The following is an 11,594-nucleotide window of genomic DNA, read 5'->3' as shown; positions in this document are numbered from 1 at the left end:
ACAGGGGGCATTTATTTCTTCCATTTCAGGCCCTTTTATAGTGCTGCTCATATGATTGATGGACATTCATTTTCTTGGAGTTACCAGTTGTCAGACTGCTAGGACAAATACCACACTAAAGGGTTGGCTTATAGAGTGGGAATTTGTTGTCTCACGGTTTCAGAGGCTAGAAGTTCAAAATCAAGATCTTGACAGGCCATGCTTTCTCCTGAAGTCTGTAGCATTCTGGTTCTGGCTTGCTTTGGGGTTCCTTGGCTTGCATCGCTGCCTCCCATCCTGCGACAATCTCTTTCTCCTTGTATTGGCTCTTCTGGTTTCTGCTGACTTCTGGCTTCTTCCTGTGTGACTGTCTCCAACCTCTGGCTTCTGGTTTCTTTCTTCATAAGGCTCATTCAGTTGGGCCACACCTTAACTAAAAGTAACTCCCTCAAGAGGTCCTATTTACAAGTAAATTCACACTTATGGTAATGCAGATTGAGATTAATAACATGTCCCTTTGTTAGAGAAAAGGACAATTTACCCTACAATTTTTTCTACATGCTCAGCACCCTGCAGAAGAACACTGCTGGCATTGTGAAACATGCTTTTTATTTCCAAGGGAATCTCAAATGCAGGCAACACTTTGATTAAATATAGAATTGGCCAGAAATGATAGGTATAAGGATCCACAAAAAGGAGTTGGGGATGGTCCCAGCTCTGCTGCTCTCTAGTCCCTTCCTCCTTCTCTTTTCTCATCTGTAAAATGAGGGACCAGGACTGGAGGACCTCCAAGCTCCTTTCTTCCCTGACATTCTGTGATTTATTTTGTGCCATGGTCCTGGCCTGAAGCTGGGTTTTGTGTGCAATAGTGGAGAAAAAAAGCACAGACTTTGCCTTCTGGAAAAGGCAGTCCCTAAACTGGCCATCTCCAGTCTCTTAAAAGCTTTTGGATTAGTCTTGATCAGCTGACCAGAATTCTGGCCAGTGTAAAACCTCTCATGGTTTGCTGTTTGGTTCCTACCATAAGCTATTTGTAAGAAATAACCTTTCAGCATGGTAGATTGAATGACGTATCCCAATTTAGACATGTTCTTATTCTTAATCACATCCTGTAGGTATGAACCCAGTGTAAACAGGACCTCTTGAAGATGTTATTTTTAAGTGTGCCCAACTGAATGAGGGAAGATCTTAATCCATATAACTGGAAGACTTATAAAGAAAAGAAACTGGAAGCCAGAAATTGAGATGACCACACAGGAAGAAGCCAGAAGTCAGCAGAAACTGGATGAGCTGACAGACGGAGAGAGAGATTTCCATGTGATGGAGGCAGAAAGCAAGCGAGGAACCCCAAGGATTGTGGCAAGAGGTCTCTGGGGAGAAAGCAAGCCTGCTGATATCTTCATCTTAGAGTTCTTTTAGCCTCAAAAACAGTGAACCAATAAATTTCCCTTGTTTAAGCCAACCCATTGTGTGGCATTTATTATAGTATCCTGGCAAATTGGAACATAAGGAAAGTAGACAAAGGCTAATTTTCAAACTCTTAAAAAAGTAATTGGGCCTGGTTTTTAAAGGTAATCTTGAGTGGAATTTATTAAAACAGATGAAATTATGTCTGTTCTGGTGGAAGCTGGCCAGGGACCTAGAGTCTCACCCAGCAGCCCTTCCTCACTAAAGCCATTTTTAAAAATCAAAAGTTTAAAAATAATGTTATTGGGATATAATTTGTGTGTCGTACAATTCACAAATTTAAGGGTACAGTTTAATGATTTTAGTATATTTATAGGATTGTGTAACCGTCACTACAATCAAATTTTAGAACATTTTTATCAACAACCCCCCCTTCCAAAAAAAAAAAACAAAAAACAAAACAAAACACAACAAAACCTTGAATGCATTAGCAATCATTCCCCATTCCTGCACTCCACCTGCTTGCATCTTGGCAACCTCTAATCAACTTTCTGTCTCTATTGATTAGTCTTTTCTGGACATTCCATGTAAATGGAATCATGCAGTATCTGATCTTTTGTGACTGTCTTCTTTTGCTTAGTATAGTGTTTCCAAGTTTCTTTCGTGTTATGGCATGTAACAGTACTTCATTTCTTTTTGTTGCAGAATAATATTCTATTGTATGGATTGACCATATTTTACTTATCCACTCATCAGTTGACAGACATTGGGATTGTTTCCACATTTTGATTTTTATAAATAATGCTATTATTAGGCTATTAACATACATGTAGAAGCTTTTGCATGGCATATGCTTTCATTTCTCTTGGGTGATATACCTAGAAGTGGAATTGCTGAGTCATAAAGTAACTCTATGTTTAACATGTTTAGGAACTGCCACACTGTTTTCCACAGTGACTGCCTCATTTTATTATTCCACTAGCAGTATATGATGTTTCTAATTTCTTCATATCCTTGTAAAAGACAAATTTCCAAATTATAATCAACAATTCAATGAATAATTATTTATTGAACATATACTATGTTAAAGGTCCTGTATGAGGTGCTGTAATTTTTAAAATACTATCATTTAATTTTTGGAAAACTTTAGAACTTTTCTAAAGGGGATTTTTCACTGAAGGGAACTGCACCAGTTAGTACCCAATGAAGAGACATTAATCACGCCAGTAATTTGAACAGAAAAAAATTTAATACAAAGAATTAACTAGAACAATGTGATTAACTGAAAAAAGGGGAAAAGCAAAATGATAAAGTATAGAGGAATAGCAAACGTAGGCAGCAGCTACTGTATCAAGCTCTGAGAGAGAATACCCACGGAAGGGACAAACTTGGAAGAGGGCCTCCTCTCCCCAAGGTGGAGATTCAGACCTCACTGGAGAGAAGTGGCAATGGCCCAGTGGATAGTAGAGAAGTTTGCTGAGGTGCCACAGTTCAGAACTGGTGGTGCTCAGAGAGCCTACTACCTGGCTGTCAGGGGACAAGGATTGTGAGCAGGAAACTGCCTGTTGGGGTTCTGGCAAAAACCCTTGGGAGGTGGGCACCACTGGGTCTCCCACGTACTGCAGGCAAGGAAGTGGCCTGCTAGAGTGGCAGTGAAAGTCACTAGGAAGCTACCCACTGGGATGCTGGTGAAACTCACTGGAGGGTAAATGCCACTGGCTCTACTACACACTACTGACAGCATGCCATAGGAGCAAGAAGAACCAAGAAAAATCCAGAAGTAAAGCTCCTTCCTCTACTATACCTTGCAGAATCTGTCCTGCACTCTTCTCTGATAAAACCTAACATTACACCAGCTGTCAAGTGAGAAATGTTTATAGAGTCCAGATTCAGTATCAGAAAGCAGGGCAAAATAGGGTGCATATCAGCTGGGAAGCAATAAATTGATAACTGGCACAGCCAACTCCTTTGGCTGCCTCGCTTCCACGTGCATCCTTTTACACACCTTTGAACTTGGGTACAGTAACAACAAAACCCAGCTTTATCCTTTGAGAAGTTCCAAAGTTTTCACCCTTTCCTGAAAAATGAAGAGACACACACTTCCAATAGTCATTATATCCTCAGCTGGCTAAATTAGTTACTCAAATTCAGTCACAATTGCTCTGATATCTTGACTTGCTCCTCCAAACCATTGAACACTCAAACCTCTTAGGTGACAGACATCCGAGGTTTTTGGAATTTATCGTCCTGCATATAGTCTACATATGTCTTACTAAAGCATCCAAAATACTTGCTACTTTCTGCTCATCACATTCAGTCAGCATAATGTATCAATATAGTGGACTGATGTGATATTTTGTGCAATGTCAGGGTGATCAAGGTTTCTGTGGACTATATTATGTCAGAAAGCAGACAATCAATGTAGCCCTGAGACAAGACTGTGAAAGTGTATTCTTGGCTTTTGGTGGTCGTAACAAATTAGTATGAATTAAATGGCATTAGTTGTGTCATTAATTGCATTTCAAGAGCTGGAGCTGTGTTAATTCATTCCAGTTAGGATTCTGCTTCTGTGACATCAGTTGCCATTGGAGTTACCACCTGCTTAATTTTACAATAATCTAACAGTCTTTCTTCAAGATCTCCAACTTCTGCAGAGTCCAAACAGATGAGTTAAATGAGGATGAGAAACATATCCCCACCCTTGCAACTTTCAAGTTGTTGTTCACAGTAATCTTTGCAATTTCCCCAGAGATGTGATATTGCTTCTGGTTTACTCCACTGGTAGAGAGGGAAAGTTCCAGGAACTCCACATGGCCCTTCTATATTAGTTATCACTATGTAACAAATTACCTCAACACCCAGTGCTGAGAATGATAACACTTGCCATTTTACACAGCTTCTGGGGATGAGGGACTTGGTTGCATGGTTCTAGCTCAGGGACTGTCATGGGGTTGCAGTCAACATATCAGACAAGATGTTGGCTGGGGCTGTGGTCCTCTGAAGGCTCGATTGGGGCTGGAGGATCTGCTTCCAAAACCGTTCACATACATGATGCTGCTTTTTGGCAGGAGGCCTCAGTTCTTCTCTACTCTGTGGGCTCTTGAGTACCTTCAGGACACAGTGGCTGGCTTCTCCATGAGTGAGCAATCCAAGTGAGGACATGACAGAAACCGCAATGTCTTTTATGACCTATTCTTGGAAATTACACATTGCAATTTCTACAATGTTTTACACAGGTCAGCCCCACTCAGTGTGGAGGAGGACCACACAAGTGTAGGAATTCCAGGGATCACTGGAGGGCATCTTGAAAGCTGGTTACCACATTTTCCTACCACAATGGTCTGCTCTCACTCCATGAGTCAGAGAGCCAGTGTGGGGATTCTGCCAGTTGCCAAGTATGCATATTCCATTTATGCCTTCAGGAATTGGGGAAGTAACCACAGGATGAGTCTGTGGCCCAAACAGGCCAATTATGATTTAGACTTGGAGTAAGTCTTCATCTATCATCTGACCATCATGAATTCCCTCTTTTTCTGGTACTGTCGTGAGTCCCTCGGAAGTAGCATCAAATCAGACCTAGGGATTACAAATCCCTAATATATTTGGGTAACTACTTCTTCCCAGCATACAGACACTCTAGCAAATGGCTACTGGTCCCGTTTGGAAGGGTTGGGGGAAGATTTGTGGTACACACTTGTAGCAATGATACAAAAACCTTAATGAGGACTGGGCTCTCCGTCAATTAAAGGACTATGGGTCTGTGAATTGGACGAGGTCTGGAGACTGAGTGAGAGGCTATGACTGTTCTTTGTGACAATTCAAGCCGGGTTTTTGGCCACCAGACTTAGAGTTTTTCTCAGTTAAATAGATTAAGCAATATTCTTGTGGGCTATTTATTTGTTGTTTTCCTAGGGATGTTGTTATCAATTAGCCACCATCAAAGATCCTGGATTCTGATCACCATTATATCCATGTTGCCCTTTATGGTAAATGTGTCCATCTTGTCTTTTGTGGTTAATTGCTGCCACTTTGCTTGTTTTCCTCTGTAATCACATCATCCCATTGAATTCAGTGATCCCATTTCAAAGGCAGCATCCTCTGTGGTCACACCGAGCCTACAAAATGAACATCCACGGTGCTTTTGCAGGGTATTGGTACTCCCTTCGATAATGTATTTATTAATTCCTCTGTGAAGAGAGTATCTGCTGAGCCTTCTTGGGGGATGTAGTTGAGAGGTTGGTGTGTAGGTCATGCATAATTAATTCCCTCTGACATTCCTCTCTCTCCAAGCTTTTGTATTCCCTGACATCTCAACCTCACTACATGTCTACCATTGAGACCGAGTTCCAATCAACCAGCCATGTAAGTCCTTAGAACCACTTCTAGCTGCATAAGCTAACACATTAAATCCAGGGTCTCAAGCAAATATACCTATAGTAACACATTTAGCCCATTCTAATGTAGCATTTTATCTCCCCTTATTTAAAAGCCCTTAGAATCTACTCCCTCACATATTTCCCTGGTTTCTGCCAATATATTTAGGAAAATATTGCAATTCATTTGGCAAGTAAGCTATTTCCTTCTGTGTTGTATTATGTACCTGACTCCCTGGAACATACAGAGAATTGACTGTAGTTATACGTCAAGTAACTACAAGGGTAGTTGTGGTAGGTCTTGAGGAGAATGAATATCCTCTTTCAAGTCATCTTCCCTAGGTGTCCTTACCTCAGGGTTTTCAAGCAAAGGAAGACTAATGTCTTCAGACAAAAGAGGGCAAGACACTTCCACTGGCATGGAAGACTCAGAGTGACTTAGGGTTTCAAGATTGTCAGTTTCATTTAAATATAATCAGATGTCCTCATTCCACATTTTGGAGCTCCATTCTTTCCAAACCAGTGCCCTCACTTTCACACAAGAAGTTTGGCGAGACTGCGAATTCAACTGATGCTGAAAATACAGCAATCTGCATGGTGGTAGATTGAATTATGTACCTCGATTTAGCTGTTTTTAATCTTAATCCATACTTCCGTGGGTGGGTATGAACTCATTGTGAACAAGATCTCTTGAAGATGTTTTAGTTAAGGTGTATCCCAACTGATGAAGTTGGGCCTTAATCTGGATTACTAGAGTTCTTGAGAAACAGAAGAAATTCATTGAGAGAGAGCCATAGGGAGGAGCCAGAGCTGGAAGTCAATGGAACCCAGAAGAGAAAGGAGGGGACTTTGCCATGTGACATGAGGGAGAGGTACAAGTCAAGAAACCCCAAGGATCACAACAGCCAGCACCAGAATGTTACAGACTTTGGGGAGAAATCATTGCTTTGCTGACACTTTGATTTTGGACTTCTCCTAGCCTCAAAACTGTGAGCCAGTAAATTCCCATTGTTTAAGCCCACTCACTGTGTGGTATTTGTGAAAGCAGCTCAGGCAAAGTAAGACACACAATATAAAATTATGTTTGAATTTTAGTAATATCAGCTCTGTGACTACAATTCATTTAGAATTGGCATGGAAACTCTCTGGTTCTCAGAGAGTGGAGTTAAAGGATGTAAGTGTGTTATTTTCTTGCTGTAAGTGCTCAAAGGCACTCGGGAAAATCCATCCTACCCCACAGTTCTTGTAGTCATTATTACTGACCTAATGGTCAAGTTCTATATCCTTGTGGTCTCCTGAGACACTTGGTACAGTTGGAAAGTCATCAACACATAACTTAATTACTTGTGATGCCAGTGTATGCCACGAATTACCAGCATCTGATTCTCCACTGGTAAGGAACTCAGCAATCTGCTCAAGTCTAAGGGAACAACCAAATTTCATAATCCCATGGTTCAGGGTGCAAATTCCTTATCAGTCAGGACCTAGAAATTATACCTATAATTTGACCAGGAGAAATGTAACATAAAGAGATATTAATGAATTCAAAGTGATCACAAAAAAAAAAAAAAAAAAAAAAAAAAAAGGGAGAGAAGAAGGGTAAAGGAGAATTCTAAAGAATACAGGCATAGCAAATGTAGGGAGTAGCTACTAATTTGGAAGATAAATTTGGAAGAGGTCCCTTCACCCTAAGGCTTATTTCAGAACTATTTGGCGAGAATGTGGTTTCAGCCCACTGGATGGAGGAGAATTTTTTGGAGACTCTGAGAGCCAATGCTGCTGAGCAGGGCATGCACACCGGGGTGCTGGTGAAACTTGCTGTGGAGTTTGGGTCATGAGATATACTGTTCACTGCCGGTAAAAGGAGGCCACCTGCTGGAGTGCAGCGATATGCACCCAGCTATATCCACTAGCTGGGGTGCTGATGAAACTTGCCACAGCATGGGTGTTTTTGGGTCTCCCACACACGACTGCCAGCCATGCCATGGAAGGCAGAGGAAAAACTTGCTGGAACTGGGAAGTAAAGCTCCTTTCTTGCTGTGGAGGTTGATCTGAAGACCTGTGGGTCAAGTATTGTGAGACCAAAGTTTAGATCTCAGAATACTGATTCCCAAGCAAGGGTCACTTTAGGAACTAATCCTCTAAGTCTGGTTTGACTTACAACAGGTCATGTAATTTCTTCCCGCAAAGAAAACAGCACTTGATCCCAACTGAAAGAATGGTTTAATAAGTGATGAGACTGACTCTGAGGACAAATGTTTTTGCACTTTCTCATGCCATTTGTTTAAATGATACTTATTTTAGCTTTTATGTTGTCTTCTGCTATATAGCAATTTCAATATTATCTGAGGACCACAGGATCCATTAAAAAAGGAAACAAAACATTACATTCAGTTCTATTTCCAACTTTCTCCATTCGGTAGAAGTACATTTTGATTTTTATGTCTTAGTCCTTTTATCTGCAAAATAATAAGTTTTCTTCCTGATTCTCAAGCAGTGGACATTGTGATTGCATAAACATTTGTAGTTTTTAAGCTTTCTCACAATGCACCAAGTTCGTAATGCAATAAAAATAGACAAGATCAGTGAAATAAAGTCCATAAATGTCTTTCTGCTATTTTGAAAAAGCATATTATGAAGATTAAATATTTCCTTTGTCTGGGTATGAATCTCAGTCCACACATTTTGGTATTTTTCCCTACACTGCATCATAATTTCTATTTTCAATCCCCATTCCACTAGTGTAGTGGCAGCAATCTTCATCAGGTCTGGGTCCAACCTTTCCCTCATTACAACACATTGAGTCCAGGTTCTAGGGAATGAGCTAATATTGGAGAAGACCCACCTAGCGGGTGTTTGTGAGATGGTTGTTTCCCCATATGTCCCTGGGTCCTTGGGTCTCATACCTTGCTGCCAAGCCACTGCTGTTTCTTGTCTGCATCTTAGGGGAGCCACATATCATGGTTTCCTACTTCTCTGAAGTGCCAGGGGACCAGAATCCCTGCACGGTGACCCAATTTCGGATACAGCCACTCTCTTTCTGGAAACTTGTCACTCAGGAGCCCTCTTTTTAGGTCATCTCCTCCGATCTTTGCTCTCCTCTAGACCAGGGAAAACTTTTCTCCTCTGGGATGGTGGTAGGCTCAAGTGGAGAATTATTTTCCTTTCCAATTTGTCTCAAACATTTTATAAAGGGCTCAGTTCATTCTCATAGTCTTAAGGGCTTAGTGTTTATTGGCTTGGCTTTTTCCTGGAAATCAAAACCAGGAAATCCCATAGGCCTTTTCTGAGTTCTGCTTCAATTTATCCCTTCCCTAAGACAAGGAACAAAGGGCTGGCATTCAGCTTTAAAAGGGGGGGTGGGAAGGAGTAGAGTAAAAAATGAACAAAATCTGGTATCTCACGACAATTTTCTCACCCTATACCAAGTAGTGATAGATCCTAAAATACCTACCTATTTGAAAGTTCACCAAATAATTAAATTCTAGCAATTATAAATACGTATTTTATTATCTGTGGCATAAATATGAATTGTAATCACTTCCTTCTAAGCATTTTCTCTTGAACTTTCAACATTTGAATTTGATTCAGAGTACAGAACAAGAGCATCTCTTAAAAGTGTCAGACATGCTAGATTTCTTTTCCACCTATCATGGAAAAAGTAAACACAATGTAAAACATCCATTAAATTTTAGAGGTTAAGAATGTGATTTATGTAATTTATACTAAAAATTCCTGAGTTATGTAAACTTGTAGATTACAAATGAACTATGGTCAATTGAAGATAGTAACAGAGCAATTGACCAATGAAAGAACTGGCACACAAAGTTGAAATACTTCTTGAAACACCTAGAGTCCTTCCAAGATAGTTGATGAATAATTTTTTTTTTTTTAAATCTTGACATGTCATACTTCCAGAATAAGGAAAATTACTCTTATTTCTCAAGTTTGTTTAAGTTGAATTGGAGAACCCGTCAAGAAAGTAATAAATGCTAAAACAGAAAGAAATAATGTGAGCTTATTGTGAATGTGGCCTTACATTACATTACATTACATTACATTATTTTGAGAATTGTGGAGTGGGAGAAGCAGATCAGCCTTCCATACCTCTGACATAGAATGTTTCTGGTCCCACATCTCCCTCATTATTTGCCCCCAACTCTTGAAAAAAGGAAAAAAAAAAATTTCCTACATTCGCCTCTGGAATAATTTCATATGTGTCTTTACCAAATCTTTAAGCATGGATGTGATGAGCAGTGAAAATAACTTACTCTTCTGGTGGCATGAAAGGATTGAGAAAATAACTGTCTTTTCTAATTTCTTTCTCTATCCTCATTCTTTATCCTCACTACTTGAGGGTAGCTAGAGAGTTTTGTGCAGAAGTCTAGTTTCTCTTGCCCCAGGAGAGAGTTAAGGGGCTTTTGTTGCATGCATCTATGGTCCTGGAGCTACATCACTTGATTAGAGTGTTGAAGGAGAATATTTGGACTAAGGAGAATGTCGGAGTGTGGAGACCCTAAGGTGTTGCCTGCAGATCAAAAAGGAAACACTGTGACTTTAGCAGCCAGGACAAAGACACAAGCGGTTTTGATTCAGAGTACAGAACAAGAACATCTATTGCAGAGTCACCCACTGCAGTAGTTTGAAGCTGTATGTACCCCAGAAAAACACATTATTAAATCTAATCCATTCTTGTAGGTGTAAACCTATTGTAAGTAGGACCTTTTGATGAGGTTACTTCAAGTTAAGGTGTGGCTCGGGGTGGGCCTTAATTCTCTTACTGGAGTAAGCGGGTTGAGCCTACTCCCTGGAGATTGCCGAGAGTCTAGCCACCACCCTAGTCTTTGCAGAGGGTGGGGCCTATTCCCTGGGGATTGTGTAGTGTCTGGCTGTCCACCCCAGTGTTCTCAGAGGTTGGAGCCTTCACCCCAGTGTTTGGGGAGAGCATGGGTGCTGCCATTCCATCAGGCCTGGAGGACAAAACATTGCTCCATAGATGACTCTCAGACCTTGAAATCTAATGCAGTATGCCCTGAAGGGTTTCAGAATTACTTGGGACCACTGACCCCCGTTTTCCTTATATCTCTCTATGGGAATGGGACTATTTATCCTATGCATGTCCCTCCTTCATATATTGTAAGCAGATAACTTCTTGTTCTTGTTCTCTAGGTTCATAGGTCCACAGATAGAGGGGAATTGTGCTCCAGGACAGACCACACCTATAACCAAATTCTTTAAAAATATATATATTTTTATCAGAGAAGTTGTGATTTCCCAAACAATCATGCATAAAATACAGGATTCCCACATACCACCCCACCACCAATACCTTGCATTGGTGTGGAACATTTGTTACAATGTTTATGTGATAGTACATTTTTATAATTGTACTATTAATTAAAGTCCATGGTTTAACTGAGAGTTCACTGTTTGTGTAGGATATTTCCATGGAGTTTTAAAAAATTTTTATTCTATTACCGTATATGCAGGTGAATATTTCCTCTTTTAATTACATTCAGTTACATATATCAGTACTGTTAATTGTGTGTACAGTGTTGTGCTACCATCACCACCATTAATTGCCAACATATTTCCATCATTCCAAATAGGAACCCTGCACATTTTAAGCCTTAACTTCCCATTCCCTATCCCCACCCTGTCCCCTCGTAACCTATATTCTAGATTCTGACTCTGTGAGTTTACTTATTCTGATTGTTTCAAATCAGCGAGAACATACAATATTTATCCTTTTGTGTCTGGCTTATTTCACTCAACATGTCTTCAAGGTTCATCTATGCTGTTGTATGTATCAAGACTTCATTGCTTTTTATGGCT

This window comes from Choloepus didactylus, chromosome 11 (assembly GCF_015220235.1).
Source record: "Choloepus didactylus isolate mChoDid1 chromosome 11, mChoDid1.pri, whole genome shotgun sequence".
Taxonomy (NCBI): domain Eukaryota; kingdom Metazoa; phylum Chordata; class Mammalia; order Pilosa; family Megalonychidae; genus Choloepus; species Choloepus didactylus.
Note: the sequence above shows the minus strand (reverse complement) of the source record.